This window comes from Armigeres subalbatus, chromosome 3 (genome assembly GCF_024139115.2).
Source record: "Armigeres subalbatus isolate Guangzhou_Male chromosome 3, GZ_Asu_2, whole genome shotgun sequence".
Lineage (NCBI taxonomy): Eukaryota > Metazoa > Arthropoda > Insecta > Diptera > Culicidae > Armigeres > Armigeres subalbatus.
Genome location: NC_085141.1, coordinates 356,956,901 through 356,978,376, shown reverse-complemented (window position 1 = coordinate 356,978,376; position 21,476 = coordinate 356,956,901). Strand labels below are relative to the sequence as shown.

At 34.2% G+C, this 21,476-nt stretch overlaps 1 protein-coding gene across 5 annotated transcripts in view; it reads right to left on the bottom strand.

Moving 5' to 3' along the window:
• The window catches only part of LOC134226160 (ras-related protein Rap-2a), a 486,525-nt gene that overhangs the window by 99,745 nt on the left and 365,304 nt on the right, over positions 1 to 21,476 (bottom strand). The window lies entirely within an intron of this gene.

Below are 21,476 nucleotides of genomic sequence, written 5' to 3'. Positions count from 1 at the left end.
AAGCCAAGCCGAAACTTAACATTTAGTCCTTCTCTGTCCAGGTCAGCCCCCTGTCGGTCCAAAAGTAAGCCGAAACTGAACATTTGATCCTTCTCTGTCCAGGTGAGCCTCCTGTCGGTCCGAAGCGAAGCCGAAACTGAACATTTGGTCGTTCTCTGTCCAGGTGAGCCCCCTGTCGGTTCGAAGCAAAGCCGAAACTGAACATTTGATCCTTCTCTGTCTAGGTGAGCCTCCTGTCGGTCCGAAGCGAAGCCGAAACTGAACATTTGGTCCTTCTCTGTCCAGGTGAGCCTCCTGTCGGTCCGAAGTGCAACTCAAACTGACCATTTGAGCCCTATTGGAGTCCGAAACTGAACATTTGGTCCTTCTCTGTTCAGGTGAGCCCTCTGTCGGTCCGAAGCGAAGCCGAAACAAACTATTGAAATTCGATGGTCAACCGTAAAGAAAAGAAGAATAAGAATCAAAACATGGAAAAGGAATAATCGTCTTTGCAAGCATCGTTTCAGAGAGTGATGAAGACAGAGTTCAATAAAGAGAGTTTGATTGGTATTTGTGTGTGGTGTGTCCACGAGTTTATCAAGAAATTTCTCCAGCAGTTCCTCACGAAACTTTTGCAGGCGTTCCTTGCGAAAATGCTTCGGGAATTCCTCCTAAAATTGATCCAGAAGTTCCTCCAAAATCTCCTCCAGAACTTCCTCAAGAAATTCCTCCAAGAGTTCCTTTTGAAATTTATTCGGAAATACCTCCAGGAGTACGAGAAAACTCCTCCAGCAATTCCGTTGGAAATTACTCCCGAAGATCCTCTGAATTTTCTCCAGGAGTTCTTCAACAAATTCAATCAGAAATCCCTTCAAAAGTTTTTTTTTCGAAAATTCTCCGGAAGCTTCCCGGAAGTTTTTTTTATATATCTTTATTAAAGAGGCTTTCAGCCCTTGGCCATCCCGGAAATTCTTTCTAGATGGCCTTCGACAATTCCCCCAGGAGGTTTTGGAAATTCTTCCAGGTGTTCCTAAAGCAATTCGTCCAGGACTTTCTTCAAAAGTCTGCAAGTGATTTCTTCTAAGACTCGTCCGGATTTTTCTTTCACAAATTCCTTCTGAAGCTTTTTCAAGAATTCCTCCAGAAGATCTTTCGGTTACTCCTCCAAAACTTCCTTTTAATATTCCTCTATAAGTTTCTTTACAACTTCTCCAGAAATTACTCCAAGAATTCTTCCAAAAATTCCTTCAGAACGTCCTAAAATAGTTTCTCCCAAGAGCTCTCCCGGAAATACCTCCAGAAGTTCTTTCGGAAATTCCTTCGAAAATTCCTCCCTCCAGACCAGTCAAAGTCACTCCAGAGTTTCTTCCGCAAATTCCTCCAGAAGAAATACCACAGACAATCATCTTAAAAAGAAGAGATCCATTATGTTGGAAGCGAAGTGAGTTTGTTGGAAGCGGATCGGGATGACCGCGCATTGAATATGTAAGAAGCGGATCGGGATGACCGCGAAGTGAGTATGTTGGAAGCGGATCAGGATGACCGCGCATTGAATGTGTAGGAAGCGGATCGAGATGACCGCGCTAAGGAAATATTGGAAGCGGATCAGGATGACCTTGTATTGAATATGTTGGAAGCGGATCGGGATGACCGCGCATTGAATATGTTAGAAGCGGATCGGGATGACCGCGAAGTGAGTATGTTGGAAGCGGATCGGTATGACCGCGCATTGAATGTGTAGGAAGCGGATCGGGATGACCGCGCTAAGGAAATATTAGAAGCGGATCGGGATGACCGCGTATTGAATATGTTGGAAGCGGATCGGGATGACCGCGCATTGAATATGTTAGAAGTTGATCGGGATGACCGCGAAGAGAGTATGTTGGAAGCGGATCGGGATGACCGCGCATTGAATGTGTAGGAAGCGGATCGGGATGACCGCGAAGTGAGTATGTTGGAAGCGGATCGGGATGACCGCGAAGAGAGTATGTTGGAAGCGGATCGGGATGACCGCGCATTGAATATGTTAGAAGCGGATCGGGATGACCGCGAAGTGAGTATGTTGGAAGCGGATCGGGATGACCGCGCAGTGAATGTGTAGGAAGCGGATCGGGATGACCGCGCTAAGGAAATATTGGAAGCGGATCGGGATGACCGCATATTGAATGTGTAGGAAGCGGATCGGGATGACCGCGCTAAGGAAATATTGGAAGCGGATCGGGATGACCGCGTATTGAATATGTTGGAAGCGGATCGGGATGACCGCGCATTGAATATGTTAGAAGTTGATCGGGATGACCGCGAAGAGAGTATGTTGGAAGCGGATCGGGATGACCGCGCATTGAATTTGTTAGAAACGGATCGGGATGACCGCGAAGTGAGTATGTTGGAAGCGGATCGGGATGACCGCGAAGTGAGTATGTTGGAAGCAGATCGGGATGACCGTGAAGTGAGTATGTTGGAAGCGGATCGGGGTGACCACGCATTGGATGTGTAGGAAGCGGATCGGGATGACCGCGCTAAGGAAATATTGGAAGCGGATCGGGATGACCGCGAAGTGAGTATGTTGGAAGCGGATCGGGATGACCACGCATTGGATGTGTAGGAAGCGGATCGGGATGACCGCGCTAAGGAAATATTGGAAGCGGATCGGGATGACCGTATATTGAATATGTTGGAAGCGGATCGGGATGATCGCGCATTGAATTTGTTAGAAGCGGATCGGGATGACCGCGAAGTGAGTATGTTGGAAGCGGATCGGGATGACCGCGCATTGACTGTGTAGGTAGCGGATCAGGATGACCGCGCTAAGAAAATATTGGAAGCGGATAGGGATGACCGCGAAGTGAGTATGTTGGAAGCGGTACGGGAGGACCGCATGATGGAAATATTGGAAGCGGATCGGGATGATCGCATAGTGAATGTATAGGAAGCGGATCGGGACCGTGCAAAGTAGTATCTGAAGAGATATTGATCTTGAAATAGATTATTAATTTGGTGGGTTATTTATAATTTACTCAGACTAATGTCGGAATGGCCTATGCAGTATTAATGTTTTATTACCACTCTTTAAAGTTTATATTTGTGCACTTTTGACAGTTGAATTGTTGTTGTTGAATATATTCACTTAACCCTCCTTTTCTTGTTTCTTGTTAATTTGAAACTTTCCAAAATATATAGGTTTGTGTTCGTTACAAATTGTTTGTTTTTATTCATCAATTATGAGAGAGGAGGGAAGATGTGTGGTGTGTATCAGCCTGTCTATCGAGGAGATGGCTTGCACACTTCAGCAGACGCTTTACAGTTATTCGAGCTGTCAGTTGCTGCTGAAGTTTCAACGCGTTGAGTCGGGTGCAGAGATACCGGGTGTGTTGGGTAATTCTCAGTGGAAGTTCAAGTTACACAGTGTAGATTTGGCTAGGTCACAATTTTGGTGAGACGTCCGAATTTAAGAGTTTCTTCCTCTGCATGTTAGAAAATTGCGCAAGAAGAATAGTATTATTGTGGATCGAATTCAATATAGCTCTGCTGCTGCTGGAATGCTTTCTGAGTTTGATGGAATACCCACAATAAGACCCGTGGGCTTTGGTGGGACGCCCGAAGGTGGAATCATGTTTGGGGTTTTTCGTGGTAAGACATCCATGTTCATGAGATTGTAACTTTGCGTTTGAGAGACCATGCTGAAGGTGGCTCCCGGTTCGGTCTAAGAAATTTTCGGGTTGGAAATTCTCTCGACTTCCCTGGGCATGAAAGTATCATCGTATTAGTTGCATGATATAGAAATGCAAAAATGGTAACTTGCCCGAGCAGCACAAGTCAGACAAAAATTATTACAGCAACTTGGTTGTGACTGAATCGGGTCACATATAAGTTGCAGTCACATATGTAAAACATGCGTGCTGCTAGGGTGGCTTAGGAACCTCACAGTTAATAACTGTGGAAATGCTTGGAAAGCTGAGCTGCGAGGCGTCCATGTCCCAGAGGGGGATGTAATACTAATAAAAAGAAGAAGAAGAAGTTTATGACACCCTTAACAAGTATAGTGTTATTGTGGATCGGATGGATAACAATTCTCGCTTAACTTTTCAAAAGGAGCTAAGTAACATTTTTTTCATGAATTAATTTGAGTACTACATTCAAAAGCTTTCACATTTGTCTGTTGATTGCAATATTCAAATTAATTCATGAAAAAATGTTACTTAGGTTCTTTTGAAAGGTTAAGCGAGAATTCAGTGTAGTGGGAAAACCGCATTCAAGAACGGTATCTGCAAGAAGAACTATGTAATGATGGATTAGATGGATGGTATTTATTCGTGATAGGTCACACGTATTCAAGCGATTGATGCTCTGCGTTGGTGGAAAAATTGTGTTGATCTAGATCGGGCGGATCAAAATTCTGCTTGGGCGTTGGTGGGACAATCACAAGAAAAATGTTGTTATTGTGGATCGGACGGATAATAGCGTCGTGGGACACCCGCATTCAAAAGTTTCTTCCTTTGCGTTGATAGGACACCCGCATGAAGAACGGGTGTTACTGTAGATCAGATGGATTACAATTCGAAAATTGTTTCTTCCTCTGCTTGGTGGAATGCCCGCAAAAAGATTGTTGTTATTGTGGATCGGATAACTCTGCGGGGCGGGACACCCGCATAAAAGAGTGCCTTCCATTGCGTTTGTGCGACTGTCACAAAAAAAAAAGTGTTATTGTGTATCGGGTGGATTACAAGTCTGTGTCGCGGGACGCCCGTATTCAAGAGATTCTGCCTCTGCGTTGGTGGGACACCCGCATATAAGATTTTCTACCTGTACGTTAGTTGAACGCCCATAAGAAGTATGGTGTTTTTGTGGATTTTCGTCACAAGTCTACATTTTCCCCCTTTATTTTTGGAACGTTTTTCTTTTCTTTGAGAAAAGTTATCTGCTATATTCAAAAGCTGTGGTTATCAGTTTTTAATTCAACTAAAATAAGGTTATTGGAAATGTTACTTCCTACTCAAGGGTTTGATTAGGAGGCCTGACTTGTCTTGCAGAGGAACGACACTTTAATCACACGATCTTATAAAATCGTGGTCATGATGGGTGAAATGGTTATCAAATGTTAGGATCGAACACAGAGTGACGGTGATCCATCGAGTTCTTTTATTGCAATTGTCTACGTCTACATTATTCTATTTCAATAGCCTTTCATTCCTCATCAACTAGCCATAATAATTTTGATATAGGAGAAAATTCCATCCGGCGCCAAATTGAAAGATGAAAACAATAAAAATTTACCCCAAAATATATGTATAGCACAACTGGTATGCATTTGCTTGCTCTTCCTTGATGATTGGTATTCCTTAAATATAACACTTCTTAACACAAACTCAGTAATTTTAATATTAAAGAAACAAGTCCACTTACCTTTTACTAACAGCAAATTCTATTATTAGGAATAAGTTTATTTCAATTGCCAACCAGACATGGACGAAGAAAACTGGTAATGTATTGATACCTAATTCAAATTTTTCAAAACTTTGAGATAAATGCCAATGCTTAGTTACGATCACAAACCATTCTGCGTCTTATCTTCTTTAGCGTGTGCTTGATATGTTTACATTATACTTTTTCACTCTCTATGTGCTGTTTTTTGACAATACAATAATTTTAAGGATTTTTCAGGTGCACATTCGTATCGGTTATAAATTCCGCAAATATTTCTACTTTTACGTTGTTCATGTACGCACATTTTGTTAGGGTTGTTAACAATAGTCGCCAGTGCCGCATTTTATCCTATGAATGAAGCGATATTTCTGTTAAGATCGTCTAACATGTCACACAATTAGACATACCAAAAATCCATCTTGTCACGAAACATAACGAGTTCTATGAAAATGCTTGTATGTAAGCACCACAACACCAATCTGCATTGAACAGGTGCTGCTGTTGGAAAACATCAAACTCGAAACCTGTCACCCGACGTAATCCTGTTGAACAAAGAAAAATCACGACACAAACAATCTCCTTCAACAGCAAACAGTCTCCCCTCTTCTCCATTGCACACGCCCCAAGCTCAACAGTCACCTCCTCGCACGTTCAGTGTAGAATAAGTGAGCCTTCGATAATTGCTTTGGCGCTATAGTCCCCAGGGTTTCTGCATTTATTGTCGTCGGGCTCGGTCGTCCTTCACCCATAGCTCCCCCAGTCTGAAACGGTGTTGCGAAAAACTATTTTCAACTCTCATCCAGGAGACTTCTGTTCCACACAACACCAATAATGCAATGAACGGTGGGGGATCCCTTGTGCAGCACTGAGCTTTCTTGGAAATAATGAAACTACTCCGGCAAAGTGTCATTGCGCTAGTTTCAGAAACCGATTGCATTGTTCTCCGCAGCCAGGAGAAGCGACAGTGCCCTCGCATCCATCGCTAATGGTTCAACCGACAAGGACACATCCCATGTAACTCCTCGTTCTCTCATTATGGAGCTTATAAATGAGAATTCTTTGTTCAACTGGTAGCAGAACGACTCGTTCATCCTAAAAACCAAAACGCCATGCAAATTTTGATGCTTGGGTCCGGTTTCCCATTAATTAAAGCAAAATTGCATATGCATCTAAGGGAACAGCATCCATACCTGGCTGAAATTGGTCACTTTTAATTAAATTTTCATCAATATCAAAGGTCTAGTTAGGTGGGGTGCAATCCAATTAAAATTTCTCATTACCACTCAAATTACCAGCAAACTCTTTTCGCTGCACACTCATACGCTTGTGGTTCACTTATTAACGGTTTCGGCTCATCCGGTGGAAAACCTCCGATACCACATTCGGGGTAGTTGGTTTAAAATGCGACAACTTGATCTTCGAAGAGTGTGGAGAGCAAAAATGTACAATTTCAATCTCTAGCTTTTTTTTTAATTTTTTATATTAAATAATATATTTATAACTTGAAAAAGATACAAAAGATGTTCAACACTAAACACTATCAAAAGTACATTTTATCCAAATCTCTCCTATTCGAGGAGAACTCCTCATCGTTCATCCTCACCAGCAGGGAGCCGTCATGGATATCATCATAACTCATCGTTCGAATCGCATCGGACGGATATCGCTAGGATATGGAATACGGCAATGGCACCGCATGTATGTTGAAATGGCATAACTCACACTCCCACCTGTTATCGTGCGGTTTCGGCGAATAAAAATAAAATCCGATTCATTACAGTTTCGACCGCATACGATCCGGTTCAAAAGTGGATGAATGTCATCATCAGAAGAAGGTCATCAATTTTCATGATAAAACATGCACTGTGCCCTGTGGTGATAAATATTCGGGAAACGGGAGGGCACGTCAATTTGACTATACAATGAAATTGTTTCCAGTTCACCAACGGCTTCCTATCGATTGTTAATCTTGGTTCTATTATTTTTGGAATTGAAAGAAAGTAGTGATGAACCTGTTTAAAAAAATATAAAATCACTTGAATACAGGTTTTAAAAAATTAAAGAAACATCCAAGAAAAGACATATTATGGACATGGACAGTTATCACCACCGCTGTCTACGAAGTTCATCAACATCCCTGCCGAGAACAAGATTCCGGAAAGAACTGTTATCGTATCAAGAACATAACTTGTTAATAGAAAAAATCGGAAGTGAAGTGATAATCAACAATGTCACATGGTGTCTGCCCACCGACGAATTGCCTTTAAAAAGATATTGTATTGAATCTGGGAAATGGCGATACCTATAAGATATATCAAGTATCGACATTTTCGCTACGATTAATCAATATTTTATATCGATTTTTTGATGCCGGATATTCGACCGAATCGATTTTTTGTAGGTGATATCGGATTTCGATAATTTTACTTAGAATAACATTATCTGCAATAAAAAAAAACTATGAAATGCAACACACATCAGTTGGTCGGGGTTCAGCCAAATCGCACCAAGCGGCTTTTCGACTGACTTGTGATATTTTGTTCGCAAAAGGAAAACGGAAAGTATTTTATGTCAAATCATGCGTACATTGTTTGTAGGATATCCTCAGCTATGGCATTGAACGATGTCCGATGCGATTTGAGATTAATTGAATCTGTTACACGAAAACTTTGGCTAAAAAGTTGGATTTTTTTTTATTGGCGCTTGGTGGGATTTGGCAGAACCCCGACCAGTTGATAGCTGATAAATATTGCAGGAATATGAGGGGGAAATAGAAAACCTTCCGTGGATGTGCAAAGGTTGCTCGAAAGGACATGCTGATGAAGAGTCCTCTCACAACGAAGGTACAGTGCTAAAAGTTACGAATTGGCCCGGAAAGGAACGTACTGATGACCTTTCCAATTCAAAGCCCACCAAGAACCTGGAAATCCCAACTGGGAACCTGAGACTGGGAACGAGTCTGATCCAGAAGTGGATTCCAATGATGCGGGATAGCAGCACCAAGAAGAACTGCGTCAAATGAAAGCAAAGTTTAAAAAACATCTTCAGCTTAGACTGATTGTGCATATCAATGGTTGCTACTCCGTTATTGATCGGAACTGGTGTAAATTGCACTTCGATCAAAGTGAATAGTGGTTGGTAAAAAGTTTGAAAAACATCTTCAGTGAGAAAAAATGCTATACTTTTAAAGCTAATACTGGAAAGAGAAATGCTTCAAAAGGAAAGGGAAGTGGAAGCAGAGTACAACAAGTGTGCAAAATGGAGTCTCTGGACAAAGAGGATGGTGCTGTAGATGGTAAGCGTGTATCAAAACACATGCAGGCGGTTGCGGATTTGGCAAAAATGTAGATGGAGAAGCTCAAAATTCCGATTAGTTGCCTGTTCTCGGGGAGTTTACCCAAAATTATCTTCACCCAATGGAATATCGTCAAACATGGATACTTCAACCAGCCAAATACCAGCGCTCAAGAAAATACCTCAGAGATAACTCTACTCTAGAACCTGATGGTAGACCAACCAGTCTACCACATTGATCGTTGAGCTCTGTTTTAGAAACAACCTTTCGGAATACAGGGTCATTACAATTGCTAAACGCCGCAAATACGAATGTATCAGCACCTGTTAGCTCAAATGGTGGCCAGTGTGAAGTTCCAAACCAACGCCATGGAGAAATGGATTTGACAAAATCTGTAGATAGCGGCAAGAAAATATCGATGATCACCGGTCGTCCGGAAGAATGTAAATAGTTAGATTTAAAAACACCTGTATTCGACACAAACTTAATATCTAAATGAATTAATCGTAACCCGTCACAACAAACATGCAACACACTGTACACCTTAAAGTTAAAACATAAGCCCATTCACCGAACACAAAATTGTACAACACATCCCAATAGCCCATAACCAAAAGACAGTAAGAAATAGAACCCCAAAGTGGACGGTAGCAAACCCGCGTTGTTTCAATCGCTCTATCGCGCCAATAAAGGCAATCAGTGCAATCAAAAAACCAAATTTCTTGCAATTCAGAAATATCTGTGCAGTAGTGGCCAACGGTTGCATTTTATTTCGTGTATTCGCCGCGATTATCGTGCAGGACGATCTGTGATCCAGACATACCCAAGTAACATTTTAAGTTTTATAACGCTCTTGAAGAGCATAATTTATTCTACAAGAGTGTTATAAAACCAGCATAAAACCAAAATGTTACTAGGGTATTGTGATACGGACTACTTTGTGGCGAGGCTGAAGATTTAAGCCTGTAAAGTGAAATTGGTGGTGAATTTCACGACCCGTGATCTGGTGCGCCGCTATTAGCGCATAGCGGGAAGAAAAACCTCCGGTGGCTGGCATTTACGGGCTCCACGCTCGAACAATGCAATGCCAAAACGCTATTCTTGTACCTCCTCGAACGATAATTCGTTTTCGAGATCGAATCGAAAGTCGTAATGCCAAACATGCTCGATTCGATAGAATTTCGTTCGAATCTTTTTAAAGGTTTTTTTGGAGGAATTTTCGAGGAAATTCCCGAATGAGTTTTCAGAACAAGCTCCGAAGAAGTGCCTGGAGAGATCTAGATTTTTTTTGCGCAAATTTCGTTACAAATTTCTTCACAAATTTCGAAAATTCCTCGGGTAATTTATTCGAAAATTTAATCAGAAAATCTTTCAGAAATTCTTTCTGGAACTACTGAAGGTATTCGATTCAGCAAATATTTCACACATGCAATAATATTGCAAGCACACTAGTAACGCCTAATTGTAAAATGCCTAATTATGTTTACCATCACAAGACAGTCATCAGATTTACTTTGCTAAAGAATTTTTTTTTAGGAATTTCAAATTTGTGCGGTAAGACAATGACAATTTACAATGTGGAATATCGGAATATCTGGAGTTAGTCTTAAATAATGATTTCATATATACCACTACCTAGCGGCCAAGATCTAAATTAATCAATACCTTATGTCAAAGCATACGCCTACTTGCATAATCTTTTTGAAAAGGTGCAGTTCAAAATAGGTAAGATTTTCAGATATAAACAAAATAAGCATAAAAATCAATGCTTTTGTGTCTTTTGTGTCGAAACTGCCCAAAAAATCCCAAATTGGCCAAACAATAAGAAAGTCATAACAATTTCAATTTGCGGTCAAAATGACCCCAGAGCTCAAACAACGTATTTTTAAATCTTCGAATCTTCAAATCTTCAAATCTTCAAATTTTCAAATCTCAAGTCTTCGAATTCAAATCTTCAAATCCTCAAAACTTGAAATCTTTAAATCTTGAATTCTCGAAATCTTCAAATCTTCAAATCTCCAATCTTCAAAACTTCAAATGTTCAAATCTTGAGATCTTCAAATCTTCAAATCTTCAAATCTTCAAATCTTCAAATCTTCAAATCTTCAAATCTTCAAATCTTCAAATCTTCAAATCTTCAAATCTTCAAATCTTCAAATGTTCAAACTTTCAAATTTTCAAATTTTCAAATCTCCAAATCTTCAAATATTCAAATCTTCAAATTTTCAAATCTTAAGTCTTCGAATTCAAATCTGCAAATCTTCAAATCCTGAAATCATCAAATCCTCAAATCTTGAAATTTTTAAATTCTTCAAATCTTTAAATTTTCAAATCTTCAAATCTTCAAATCTTCAAATCTTCAAATCTTCAAATTTTCAAATTTTCAAATTTTCAAAATCTTCAAATATTCAAATCTCCATAACAATAATTTTTAAATCGTCAAGTCTACAAATCATCAAATTTTCATATGTCCAACATTTCAATATTGAAATCTATAAATTTTAAAATCTGCGAATCTTCAAATTTTTAAATCTTCAAATCTTCAAATCTTCAAAATGACAAATCTTCAAATCATCAAATCTCCAATCTTCAAAACTTCAAATCTAGAGATCTTTAAATCTTCAAATTATCAAATTTCAAATCTTCAAATCTTCAAATCTTCAAATCTTAAAATCTGCAAATCTTCAAATCTTCAAATCTTCAAATCTTCAAATTTTCAAATTTTCAAATTTTCAAATCTTCAAATCTTCAAATATTCAAATCTTCAAATTTTCAAATCTTAAGTCTTCGAATTCAAATCCTCAAATCTTCAAATTTTTAAATCTTCAAATCTGCAAATCTTCAAATCTTCAAATCCTGAAATCATCAAATCCTCAAATCTAGAAATTCTTAAATCTTTAAATTTTCAAATCTTCAAATCTTCAAATCTTCAAATCTTCAAATCTTCAAATCTTCAAATCTTCAAATCTTCAAATCTTCAAATCTTCAAATCCTCAAATCCTCAAATCTTCAAATCTAGAAATCTAGAAATCTTTAAATCTTCAAATTTTCAAATCTTCCAATCTTCAAATCTTCAAATCTTCAAATCCTCAAATCTTCAAATTTTCAAATCTTCAAATCTTCAAATCTTCAAATCTTCAAATGTTCAAATGTTCAAATCTTGAAATCTTCACATCTTCAAATGTTCAAATCCTCAAACCTTCAAATCTTCAAATCTTCAAATTACCAAATTTCCAAATCTCAAATCTTCAAATCACCAAATTTCCAAATCTCAAGTCTCCGAATCTGCAAATTATCCAAATCCCAAATATTTGAATCCGAAAATCTACAAATCTCCAAACATTCAAATCACTTCTTCGAGATCTTCGAATCTGCAAATATTCAAAACTTCAATCTATATCTTTAAATCTTCGAATCTTCAAATCTTCATTTCTTTAAATCTTCAAGTCTTCAAAATCTTGAAATCTTCAAATCTTCGAAACTTCGAATTTTGAAATCTTCAAACATTAAAACAATTCATAAGGCTCTCCTTCGAATCTTCGAAACATCAAATCTTCAAATATTCATATATTCAAATCTGCAAATCTTCAAATCTTCAAATCCTGAAATCATCAAATCCTCAACTCTTGAAATTTTTAAATCTTCAAATCTTCAAATTTTCAAATATTCAAATCTTCAAATCATCAAATCTCCAAATCTTCAAATCATCAAATCTTCAAATTTTCAAATCTTCAAATCTAGAAATCAAAAATCTTTAAATCTTCAAATTTTCAAATCTTCAAATCTTCAAATCCTCAAATCTTCAAATTTTCAAATCTTCCAGTCTTGAAATCTTGAAATCTTGAAATTTTGAAATCTTCACATCTTCAAATGTTCAAATCTTCAAATCTTCAAATCTTGAAATCTTCAAATCTTCAAACCTTCAAATCTTCAAATCTTCAAATTACCAAATTTCCAAATCTCAAATCTTCAAATCACCAAATCTTCAAATCACAAAATTTTCAAATCTCAAGTCTCCGAATCTGCAAATTATCTAAAAATCTACAAATCTCCAAATATTCAAATCACTTCTTCGAATCTTCAAATATTCAAAACTTCAATCTATATCTTTAAATCTTCGAATCTTCAAATCTTCATTTCTTTAAATCTTCAAGTCTTCAAAATCTTGAAATCGTCAAATCTTCGAAACTTCGAATTTTGAAATCCTCAAAACATTAAAACAATTCATAAGACTCTCCTTCGAATCTTCGAAACATCAAATCTTCAAATATTCATATATTCAAATCTACAAATCGTGAATTTTTCAAAACGTCAAATTATAAAATTTTCATATCTTTAAATCCACAAATTTTTCAAACTTCGAATCTTCAAATCTTCAAATCATCTAATTTTCAAACTTTTGATCCTTAATCTTTAAATTCTTAATCTTTAAATCCTGAAATCTTCAAATATTAAAATTTTAAAATCTTAAAACCTTTAAATTTTTAAATCTAGAAACTTAAAATTCTCCGACTTTGACATTTTTAAAACTTAGAACATTTCAGAAGACGGCCTTACTGTTGAAGTCGAAATACGTATCTGTCAAGATACAATTAAGTGGTGAAATTCAATGGGATTGTATAAACTCGTCTTATGACAGGATTTCAGATTTATTCTAATCTTCGAAACTTTAAATTTTCAATTTTTGAAATCTTCAAATCTTTAAATTTTCAAATGTCCAAATCTTCAAATTTCCAAATCTCAGGTCTCCAAATCTGCAAAATGTCTAATCATCAAATCTTCAAACCTACAAATCTTCAATTTTTTAAATCTTTTCTTCGAGATCTTCAAATTTTCAAAATCTTCAAAATCTTTAAAGTCTTTAAAATCTTTAAATCTCCAAATCATCAAAACTTCAAATCTTTAAAACGTCAAATCCTATAATCTCTAAATTTTAAATCATCTAATTTTTCAATCTTTAAATCTCCAGTTCTTTAAATCTTTAAATCTCCAAATCTTCAAAACCTCCAATTTTAAAATTTTTCAAAACTTCAAAACAATTCGTGAGCCTCTCCTTCGAATCTTCGAATTTTCAAATCTTGAAATCTTGAAATCTTCAAGCTTTATTCAAATTTCAAATGTCAAGTTTTCGAATATTCAAATCTTCAAGTCTTCAATCTTCAAATCTTTAAATCTTTAAATCTTCGAATCTTCGAAACTTCAAAACTTCAATTCTTTAAATCCTCAAGTATTCAAAAGCTTTAAATATTCAATTGCACAAAACGTCAAATTTTCAAATTTTTAAACCTTGAAGTCTCCAAACCTTCAAATCAAACCTTCCAATTTTCAAATCTTCAAATTTCTAAATTTTAAAATCCTCAAATCTTTAAATCTCCGTAACATTAAAATTTTAAATCGTCAAGTCTACAAATCATCAAATTTTCATATATTCAACATTTCAAATGTTGGAATCAATAAATTTTAAATCTTCGAATCTTCAAATCTTCAAATTGACAAATCTTCAAATCTTCAAATCTCCAATCTTCAAAACTTCAAATGTTCAAATCTTGAGATCTTCAAATCTTTTTTCAAATATCAAGTCTTCGAATCTTCAAATCCTCAAATCTACAAACCTTCAAATTTTCAAATCTCCAACTTCTTAAACCATGAAATATTCAAAGTTATAGATCTTCGAAACTTCTAATTTTGAATTCTTTAAGTAAATATCCAATCTTCAAATCAAATCTTCAAATCTTCAAATTCTCAAATCTTCAAATCTAGAAATCTAGAAATCTTTAAATCTTCAAATTTTCAAATCTTCAAATCTTCAAATCCTCAAATCTTCAAATTTTCAAATCTTCCAGTCTTGAAATCTTGAAATCTTGAAATCTTCACATCTTCAAATGTTCAAATGTTCAAATCTTCAAATCTTCAAATCTTGAAATCTTCAAATCTTCAAACCTTCAAATCTTCAAATCTTCAAATTACCAAATTTCCAAATCTCAAATCTTCAAATCACCAAATTTCCAAATCTCAAGTCTCCGAATCTGCAAATTATCTAAAAATCTACAAATCTCCAAATACTCAAATCACTTCTTCGAATCTTCAAATATTCAAAACTTCAATCTATATCTTTAAATCTTCGAATCTTCAAATCTTCATTTCTTTAAATCTTCAAGTCTTCAAAATCTTGAAATCGTCAAATCTTCGAAACTTCGAATTTTGAAATCTTCAAAACATTAAAACAATTCATAAGGCTCTCCTTCGAATCTTCGAAACATCAAATCTTCAAATATTCATATATTCAAATCTGCAAATCTTCAAATCTTCAAATCCTGAAATCATCAAATCCTCAACTCTTGAAATTTTAAATCTTCAAATCTTCAAATTTTCAAATATTCAAATCTTCAAATCATCAAATCTCTAAAATTTCAATTCATCAAATCTTCAAAATTTCAGATCTTCAAATCTAGAAATCAAAAATCTTTAAATCTTCAAATTTTCAAATCTTCAAATCTTCAAATCCTCAAATCTTCAAATTTTCAAATCTTCCAGTCTTGGAATCTTGAAATCTTGAAATCTTGAAATCTTCACATCTTCAAATGTTCAAATCTTCAAATCTTCAAATCTTCAAATCTTCAAATCTTCAAACCTTCAAATCTTCAAATCTTCAAATTACCAAATTTCCAAATCTCAAATCTTCAAATCACCAAATCTTCAAATCACAAAATTTTCAAATCTCAAGTCTCCGAATCTGCAAATTATCTAAAAATCTACAAATCTCCAAATATTCAAATCACTTCTTCGAATCTTCAAATATTCAAAACTTCAATCTATATCTTTAAATCTTCGAATCTTCAAATCTTCATTTCTTTAAATCTTTAAGTCTTCAAAATCTTGAAATCTTCAAATCTTCGAAACTTCGAATTTTGAAATCTTCAAACATTAAAACAATTCATAAGGCTCTCCTTCGAATCTTCGAAACATCAAATCTTCAAATCCTCAAATCTTCAAATATTCATATATTCAAATCTACAAATCGTGAATTTTTCAAAACGCCAAATTATAAAATTTTCATATCTTTAAATCTTCAAATTTTTCAAACTTCGAATCTTCAAATCTTCAAATCGTCTAATTTTCAAACTTTTGATCCTTAATCTTTAAATTCTTAATCTTTAAATCCTGAAATCTTCAAATATTCAAATTTTAAAATCTTGAAACCTTTAAATTTTTAAATCTAGAAACTTAAAATTCTCCAACTTTGACATTTTTAAAACTTAGAACATTTCAGAAGACGGCCTTACTGTTGAAGTCGAAATACGTATCTGTCAAGATACAATTAAGTGGTGAAATTCAATGGGATTGTATAAACTCGTCTTATGACAGGATTTCAGATTTATTCTGATCTTCGAAACTTTAAATTTTCAATTTTTGAAATCTTCAAGTCTTTAAATTTTCAAATGTCCAAATCTTCAAATTTCCAAATCTCTGGTCTTCAAATCTGCAAAATATCTAATCATCAAATCTTCAAATCTACAAATCAAAATCTCTACAAATCAAGATCTTCAAATTTTCAAAATCTTCAAAATCTCTAAAGTCTTTAAAATCTTTAAATTTCCAAATCATCAAAACTCCAAATCTTCAAAACGTCAAATCCTATAATCTCTAAATTTTAAATCATCGAATTTTTCAATCTTTAAATCTCCAGTTCTCCAGTTCAGATTAAATCCAGTCCAGATTAAATCTCCAAATCTTCAAAATCTTCAATTTTCAAAACTTCAAAACAATTCGTGAGGCTCTCCTTCGAATCTTCGAATTTTCAAATCTTCAAATCTTGAAATCTTGAAATCTTCCCAATCTTCAAAATTTCAAATCTTCGAACCTTCAAGCTTTATTCAAATTTCAAATGTCAAGTTTTCGAATATTCAAATCTTCAAATCTTCAAATCTTCAATCTTCAAATCTTTAAATCTTCAAAACTTCAATTCTTTAAATCCTCAAGTATTCAAAAGCTTTAAATATTCAATTGCACAAAACGTTAAATTTTCAAATTTTTTAATCTTGAAATCTCTAAACCTTCAAATCAAACCTTCCAAATTTCAAATCTTCAAATTTCTAAATTTTTAAATCCTCAAATCTTCAAATGTCCATAACATTAAATTTTAAAATCGTCAAGTCTACAAATCATCAAATCTTTATATATCCAACATTTCAAATGTTGAAATCAATAAATTTTTAAATCTTCGAATCTTCAAATCTTCAAATTGACAAATCTTCAAATCTCCAATCTTCAAAACTTCAAATGTTCAAATCTTGAGATCTTCAAATCTTTTTTCAAATATCAAGTCTTCGAATCTTCAAATCCTCAAATCTACAAACCTTCAAATTTTCAAATCTCCAACTTCTTAAACCATGAAATATTCAAAGTTATAGATCTTCGAAACTTCTAATTTTGAATTCTTTAAGTAAATATCCAATCTTCAAATCTTCAAATCTTCAAATCTTCAAATCCTCAAATCTTCAAATCTAGAAATCTAGAAATCTTTAAATCTTCAAATTTTCAAATTTTCAAATCTTCCAATCTTTAAATCCTCAAATCTTCAAATCTTCAAATCTTCCAATCTTGAAATCTTGAAATCTTGAAATCTTGGAATCTTGGAATCTTGAAATCTTGAAATCTTGAAATCTTCACATCCTCAAATGTTCAAATCTTCAAACCTTCAAATCATCAAATCTTCAAATTACCAAATTTCCAAATCTCAAATCTTCAAATCACCAAATTTCCAAATCTCAAGTCTCCGAATCTGCAAATTATCCAAATCCCAAATCTTTAAAACCAAAAACCTACAAATCTCCAAATATTCAAATCACTTCTTCGAGATTTTCGAATCTTCAAATATTCAAAACTTCAATCTATATCTTTAAATCTTCGAATTTTCATTTCTTTAAATCTTCAAGTCTGCAAAATCTTGAAATCTTCAAATCTTCGAAACTTCGAATTTGGAAATCTTCAAAACATTAGAACAATTTATAAGGCTCTCCTTCGAATCTTCGAAACATCAAATCTTCAAATATTCATATATTCAAATCTGCAAATCTTCAAATCTTCAAATCCTGAAATCATCAAATCCTCAACTCTTGAAATTTTTAAATCTTCAAATCTTCAAATTTTCAAATATTCAAACCTTCAAATCATCAAATCTCCAAATCTTCAAATCATCAAATTTTCAAATTCTCAAATCTTCAAATCTAGAAATCAAAAATCTTTAAATCTTCAAATTTTCAAATCTTCGAATCTTCAAATCCTCAAATCTTCAAATTTTCAAATCTTCCAGTCTTTGAAATCTTGAAATCTTGAAATTTTGAAATCTTCACATCTTCAAATGTTCAAATCTTCAAATCTTCAAATCTAGAAATCTTCAAATGTTCAAACCTTCAAATCTTCAAATCTTCAAATTACCAAATTTCCAAATCTCAAATCTTCAAATCACCAAATCTTCAAATCTCTAAATTTTCAAATCTCAATTCTCCAAATCTTCAAATTATCTATCCCAAAAATAAAATCTACAAATTTTTTAATCTTCGAATCTTCAAATATTCAAAACTTCAAATCTTTAAATCTTCGAATCTTTAAATCTTAACATTTTTGAATCTTCAAATCTTCAAAATCTTGAAATCTTCAAATCTTCGAAACTTCGAATTTTGAAATCTTCAAACATTAAAACAATTCATAAGGCTCTCCTTCGAATCTTCGAAACATCAAATCTTCAAATCCTCAAATCTTCAAATATTCATATATTCAAATCTACAAATCGTGAATTTTTCAAAACGCCAAATTATAAAATTTTCATATCTTTAAATCTTCAAATTTTTCAAACTTCGAATCTTCAAATCTTCAAATCGTCTAATTTTCAAACTTTTGATCCTTAATCTTTAAATTCTTAATCTTTAAATCCTGAAATCTTCAAATATTCAAATTTTAAAATCTTGAAACCTTTAAATTTTTAAATCTAGAAACTTAAAATTCTCCAACTTTGACATTTTTAAAACTTAGAACATTTCAGAAGACGGCCTTACTGTTGAAGTCGAAATACGTATCTGTCAAGATACAATTAAGTGGTGAAATTCAATGGATTGTATAAACTCGTCTTATGACAGGATTTCAGATTTATTCTAATCTTCGAATCTTTAAATTTTCAATTTTTGAAATCTTCAAATCTTTAAATTTTCAAATGTCCAAATCTTCAAATTTCCAAATCTCAGGTCTTCAAATCTGCAAAATATCTAATCATGAAATCTTCAAATTTACAAATTTTCAATTTTTTTAATCTTTCTTCGAGAACTTCAAATTATTAAAATCTTCAAAATCTTTAAAGTCTTCAAAATTTTTAAATTTCCAAATCATCAAAACACCAAATCTTCAGAACGTCAAATCCTATAATCTCTAAATTCTAAATCATCTAATTTTTCAATCTTTAAATCTCCAGTTCTTTAAATCTTTAAATCTCCAAATCTTCAAAACCTCCAATTTTCAAAACTTCATAACAATTCGTGAGGCTCTCCTTCGAATCTTTCAATTTTGAAATCTTCAAATCTTGAAATCTTGAAATCTTCCCAATCTTCAAAATTTCAAATCTTCGAACCTTCAAGCTTTATTCAAATTTCAAATGTCAAGTTTTCGAATATTCAAATCTGCAATTCTTCAAATCTTCAAATCTTTAATCTTCAAATCTTTAAATCTCAAAAACTTCAATTCTTTAAATCCTCAAGTATTCAAAAGCTTTAAATATTCAATTGCACAAAACGTTAAATTTTCAAATTTTTTAATCTTCAATCTTTTTTTTTAATCTTTTTTAATCTTCAAATCAAACCTTCCAATTTTCAAATCTTCAAATTTCTAAATTTTTAAATCCTCAAATCTTCAAATGTCCATAACATTAAATTTTAAAATCGTCAAGTCTACAAATCATCAAATGTTGAAATCAATAAATTTTTAAATCTTCGAATCTTCAAATCTTCAAATTGACAAATCTTCAAATCTCCAATCTTCAAAACTTCAAATGTTCAAATCTTGAGATCTCCAAATCTTCAAATCTTCTAATCTTTAAGTCTCCAAATCTTTTATCAAATATCAAGCCTTCGAATCTTCAAATCCTAAAATCTACAAACCTTTTCAAATCTCCAACTTCTCAAACCATGAAATATTCAAAGTTATAGATCTTCGAAACTTCTAATTTTGAATTCTTTAAGTAAATATCCAAATCTTGAAATCTTCAAGTCATCAAAATCTTTAAAACTGGAATTCTTCAAATTTTCAAATTTTTAAATCTTCAAGTCTTAAATACTTCAAAACAATTCTCCTTCAAATCTGTAAATCTTCAAATTTTCAAACTCTTAAATCTCGTAATCCTCGAATCCTCAAACTTCCAATAGGGGATGTGTACCGGTTTTAACCACCGTAGTGCCTAATTTAGCCAACCCTTTCAATCCTCTAATCATCTAATCCTCGAAACTCCAATGTCTCAAATCTTCAAATCTTCAAATCTTCAAATCTTCCAATTTTCAAATCTACAACATTTCAAATCTTGAAATCTACAAATTTTTAAATCTTCGAATTTACAAATATTCATATCTTCAAATCTTCAAATCTCAAATCTTCAAAACTTAAAATGTTCAATTCAAATTTTTCAATCTTTCGATTTTCTATTCCTCAAATCTTCAAATCCTCAAAACTCCAATGTCTAAAATCTCCAAATCATTAAAAACAAATATCAAATTTTCAGTAGCCGCAAGGTCGCGAAGGCCGACGGAGGTCCTTCGTAGCTTAGTTGGTTAGCACCAGTCTAGCGTACTGAGGGTCGTGGGATCGAGTCCCATCGAAGGGAAAGTGGTTACCTCCAATACATTTTTCAAATCGCCATTGATACAAGCTCGTGGTCTTCACTTGAGCCTACTTCGTCTTCAGCGTGTTAATGACTAGTTCGATCTGCTTTGTTTCCCTCTTGAGTCTGATGTAGGATTCTTCCATCTTTTCAAAGTTATAATAATAAGGTTATACAGTCGGGATTCGCTGGTTGGGATTTTAATACTTGGGTCACTTTTTAGTTGGGCCTCCGCTGGTTGGGCCATGGCCCAACTAAAAAGCAACCGTACGTCAAAATTCAATGTAAACACGGAAAACGGGATTGAGCGTCACTGGACATCATTTGTGATGTTCAAGTCGAAATACACGTGTTCAAATGGCTGTCAGTTAACCCAACTAAAAAATAAAATTCGTTAGTTGGGCCGAGGTCGTGGCCCAACCAGCGAATCGGGACTGTAATAATGAAAGTGGTGCATGGAGAACTGTAGTCCACTGTAGTTAACCCATACTCACACTACATTGGATACGCTTGACCAATGTGCAGAATGCAGATTTCCGTTACCATTTTGTAACACAATGGAATGTCTTATGCCTTGCGCACAGAACTGCACAGAACTTTACCCTTAATCACACCGACCACAAGAAAGTTTGCATACAATAGAAACGTTTTTTATCACCACAATTTTTTGTAAGGACGTGGCCGACGCTATTGTTAATTTCAAATATTGAGTATTATTCAATTTGTATTATAAAATTGCCTAATTTGTTACATTATCGTTTGACTATCATTCTTGAGTTTGTTTCAATTTTGTTTGAACTACAATCTCCGAGTTATGAATAATATCGCAAAATGTCGCACGTGCATCACATAAACACACTCCACATACTTTGTTGTACATTTTCTAAGTATTTAGCTTCAATCATGCAAACAACGTTT